Source organism: Frieseomelitta varia, unplaced genomic scaffold (genome assembly GCF_011392965.1).
Source record: "Frieseomelitta varia isolate USP_RPSP 00005682 unplaced genomic scaffold, Fvar_1.2 scaffold_180, whole genome shotgun sequence".
Taxonomy (NCBI): domain Eukaryota; kingdom Metazoa; phylum Arthropoda; class Insecta; order Hymenoptera; family Apidae; genus Frieseomelitta; species Frieseomelitta varia.
This window is the reverse complement of record NW_025109528.1, coordinates 446,969-452,142: the sequence shown is the minus strand read 5'-3', so window position 1 is coordinate 452,142 and position 5,174 is coordinate 446,969. Positions and strand designations below refer to the sequence as shown.

The window sequence follows — 5,174 nt, the reverse complement described above, 5'->3', positions numbered from 1 at the left end:
AAATAAACAAATAAATACTAAAATAATGAAATAAACAAATAAATACTAAAATAATGAAATAAACAAATAAATACTAAAATAATGAAATAAACAAATAAATATAAAAATAATGAAATAAACAAATAAATATTAAAATAATAAAATAAACAAATAAATATTAAAATAATGAAATAAAGAAATAAATATTAAAATAATGTAATAAACAAATAAATATTAAAATAATAAACTAAATAAATAAATAAAAAATAAATAGTAACAAATAAAAAAATTAAAGCAGTAAATATTCTCTCGCTGTAAATTAGCGGAAAATCACCCTCTTTCATAACAGACAGACCCCTGCATAAATGGATCGGATCCATCGACTATCGAACGCCAATTGTTTCAACGCGAGTAACATCGTAACACGCGAATCGACTTGTGTTACGATGCAATTACGTTGGTTCTCCGTTGGTTCGAGAGCGAGATACATCATGCCTCAGACGTAATTCCATCAAAATGCCTCTCGGAAGGCAGAGGAATCGGTGGAATCGGTCGAAGCGCATCGGGAATCGTGTAGCGACCGTGGCCGCGACATTAATCGACCGGTGCGCGCCATATGCGCGTACAGCAACCGCAGGTAACCGCAGCCGATAACCTGTTCAGTTTATCTCGTTGCAGCAACACCGCGAAACTTCGCGGCGTGTAACGTCGTTTTACCATTTTTTTCCACTTTTTCGCCAACCGATCGAACCGAACGTAACGTTATCGTTGCGATCGCAACTCTCGCCGGAAATGAAAAAAAAGAAACGAAAGTACGAGAAAAGACAGAGTCCCATTCTGCTTTCGAGATCTCAACCACTCTACACTCTGTAAATGCTATTTCATCACTTCGAAATCAATGGGCCAAGCAATATTCAAGTGTTCCGAAAGATTTCCGTGTGAGACAAGGGCCGCTAATGCTCTGCTTTAAATAATCAATTAAATACTTTGATAATCAATTTAAAAAGCCTAGACACTTCAAACGATCAATTAAAATCAAATAATAAGAAGATAGAAGTAAAGAAACAAATCGAGAGAGCAGATGATTCCACCGAGTCGATCGATGAATCGTCATGGCTGTCGCGCATGTATATACATGTATATATCGACGTCGGCTTGCGACTTTTCATCAAACGTTGAAAAAAGCGCGAGCAACCACGCTATCGATATCGAAGCGAGTGAGCAGCTACGCTAGAAGATTCGAAGTTACGCGAAATTGGTTGGTCGTTCTCGGCTTTCTTCTTCGGTCAATCGGCCGAGGCTCGTGATATCCAGCCAGCGACAGGTGAATGGAAGCTTCGATTCATCGAACCTGCGCTACCTTCGCCTTCGCCTTTCTCCTCCTACCGTACGTCCATCCCGTATTCGATCGTGATACGCGATACGTTCGGGGTAATCAGCGCGGCATTGAAAATAATCGGAATGGAGTTTGATAATCGGTTGTCCAAGGTCCGCGATCGGCGGACGCCCGGTTTTTTCCCTATTTCGATAACATCCGAGGGAGCATTTCGATTCTCATCGGCAATTGGCGTTGAAATCCCCATTAAAGCCGCTCGGGATGGTTCGCGGGACGTTTAACCACTTGCAACTGATTGCGGACCATAACGAGTGACCGACCCGTATACAATAATTCGTCGTTTTCTTTTCCTTTTGAACTCGTCGACATGGTATCACTGGATGGAAATTATTAACAAGTAATAAATTTAGTATTTTGCCTGACTTATACTTAAATGTTATATATTAATATTTGAGTATTATATATAATACTGAAGTAATAATAATATTCAAGTAATATATAATTATTATACGTTAATATTTAAGTATTATATATAATACTTAAGTAATAATAATATTCAAGTAATATATATAATTATTATACATTAATATTTAAGTATTATATATAATACTTAAGTAATAATAATATTCAAGTAATATATAATTATTATACATTAATATTTAAGTATTATATATAATATCGAAGCAATAATAATATTCAAGTAATATATAATTATTATACATTAATATTTAAGTATTATATATAATACTCAAGTAATATATAATTATTATATATTAATATTTAAGTATTATATATAATACCGAAGCAATAATAATATTCAAGTAATATATAATTATTACATATTAATATAAATATTATATTATACTTAAAAGTGAGAAAATATTGCAATTTTGGGACAAAAGATTCTCGACGTGCGTGGCACGTCATTCGAGAGCAAGAGGTTAAGGCTTCTCATCAACTGATTGCGGACCATAACGAGTGACCGAACCGTATACAACAATTTGTCGTTTTCTTTTTCTTTTGAACTTGTCGGTATAGTATCACTGGATAGAAATTATTGAGAAGTAATAAATTTATTATTTTGCCCGAGTTAAATATTACATATTAACTTATAATACTTAAGTAATAATAATATTTAAGTAATATATAATTATTTTATATTAATATAAATATTATATTATACCTATATATCACATATCCTTATATTATACTTAAAACTGAGAAAATATTGCAATTCTGGGGCAAAAAATTCTCGACGTGCGTAACATGTCATTCCAGGGCAAGAGGTTAAGGGTAAGAGTTGCTGCTCCAAGGATGGTTTTGCGGTTTTCTACCGAGTGATAGCTCGACATTACGAACGAGATCCGACCACGAAACCCAATCGTAGACGCCATTGCTCCAGAGCTGTGCAATCTTTGCCCGTTTCATCTTCGGATCTCTTCAAACGATCGTCGACGCTTGCTAAAAATGTTGCACAAACCTCGAGAGAGAGAGAGAGAAATGAGAAATTGGTGAGATGTTTTCCCTCTGAAGCGACTCGGTCTCAAGCTGAGAAGCGATAACAGCAGCCCCCTTTAATTAGCGGCATCGGATCTACTTTTCAGTCGAGTCTGATAGCCGGCTGCGGCTGCTGCTCGCAAAAAGGAACGAGCTCGACGAGCCAGAGCTTTCGTTCGAGGTAGTAGCTGGGACGAAAGATGGATGAAGGCGAGCAATTGCACGCGGCGGATGATGTTTTTGCTGCGACGAGCCCTCTTCCGGTCGCGACGAAGCGCTCCCCGTAAATTTGCCCGATCTCGGCGCAGCCATATCGAAAAATCTCGATGAACCGTGAAGGAAATAGTGGCCGTACCTATCCAACCTATCCCTGTTACATTATTATTTCCATCGCTGTCTTCCTTCCTTGCTTTCACGGGGCCATCGATTCGACTCTGTCCGTCCCCGTTTCGAGTTATCGCCCATCCCGATACGTCTTAACGTGTCTTTAAAGCCTTAGCTTCAGCTCGCAATCGTCCAACTAAAATACATCGAGATTCACGATACTCTGCACTTGCGTCGCGAATCTAGAGAAATATATCGCGAGATAATCTCGTTGGACTGTAGGCAAGTTATCTGTCTCTCGAAGGCACTCGAAATCGTGAGATTATTCACCGAATGAGAAATGTAAAAATTAGTAAGTTTCTTCTCTATTGAACGAACGACTCTTCCGTAGTGCTTTTGTCAACGTAGTATCTAAGTAACGTAGTAACTGAACTTATAAATATATATATTTTGTTATTAAAAAAAAAAAAAAAGAAAAGAAGAATAGAAATATGGCGGGTCAAAATAAGGACTTTGATGGGGGATACTGACGTAACAATCTACATGTAATAATTTTCTTTACCTTGCTATATATATATTTATAAAAATTATAAAAAAATAAACAAATATTAAATATTATTGTTTGATAAACAAATATTAAAATACAAAAATATTCATAAACTTAAATATATTTATCCATTTATTTAAACGCTACGATTCTTCGTTTCCATTTTGCCTCGGAACACTATTCTTTATTCTCACACTCAACTCCTCATATCTCTCATATTTTTTTATGTTTCGCGACTCGTCCTCAAACGCTGCGACTTTTAATTACGTTATATATATATATATATATATATATATATATATATATATATAACAGAGTAGTATAACAGAAAATACATAGTATTTGCTGTCTTTTTGCTTTCCTCGTTGTGTAGACACGATTTCACTCGAAATCGCAAACTCCAAATCGCAATTCCGGATTATTTTTCATAATTTACAGCCGCTTTCTGTTTTATAAAATTCTGAATTTCCGGGACGCGCCGTTACCAGCAACAACAACACGAACGTACACATGCACACGTATATCCGCCTAGGTACATACGTATACACGTACACACATACATACACATGTATCGAGAAACGGAAACGGAACCAGCCGAGGGAATTGTTACGTTCGCCGGGGAATAGCTCGAACCTTTGCAATTTCGTATCGAAGTCCGGGAAGTACTTCGCAACAATCCGATGCCTTTGTTTCGATGGAATCCGTGGAATTAAAGCGGGCGAAACTTTCGATCGGAGGAACACCGTAGCCGATTACCGGTAACCGAATTTCCACTGCAACGTTCCTCTTCGATATGCAACGTATACATACATACTTTTCACCGTACACGACTATGTGTGTTAGAACACGCTATTGCTATTTGATATAAATATTCAAATTTATAAATTATTTCGTACAATTGTAAAATAATTTAATAACTGTTCAGTATAAATTAATCAAATAATTCAATAACAATTAAATGTTAATGAAATAATTATTCAAAACAGAAACAAATTTTAATGATTTCCTTTGATGATGATTAAAGTAATTATTTAATATGAATTTACAAATTTATAAGTTTATTTTGTACGACTGTAATATAATTTAATAACATTAATAATTATTCGATATGAATCAATAAAATAATTTAATAACAATTAGATACTGATAAAATAGTTATTTAATAGAAATCTTAACGGCTCTTCAATAACGATTAAAGTAACAATTTAATATGAATTTTAATGATTTTCCTTAATTACGAACCGATTGTTCCACCTCGACTGAAACAACAAATCGAAACAATTGGTAAATTGGTTTAAGTCATCGTAACATGGATCATTATATACAGGGTGTTTCGTAACTTGTGGAACCCACTTCCGGATCTTATTGTATTCCTAAAAATAATGAAAAAAAAGTTATATAAATATATGTCCTATCTGTCTTCGTTTATGAGATATAATGAATTTTATAAACAGAGCAAACTCTAGTAAGCTAGTTTTACCAGGGATGGTA

The 5,174-nt window shown here is 34.9% G+C and overlaps 1 protein-coding gene across 1 annotated transcript in view; it reads right to left on the bottom strand.

Moving 5' to 3' along the window:
- The window catches only part of LOC122538828 (dystroglycan-like), a 192,661-nt gene that overhangs the window by 126,862 nt on the left and 60,625 nt on the right, over positions 1 to 5,174 (bottom strand). The gene's annotated exons all lie outside the window — the stretch shown is intronic.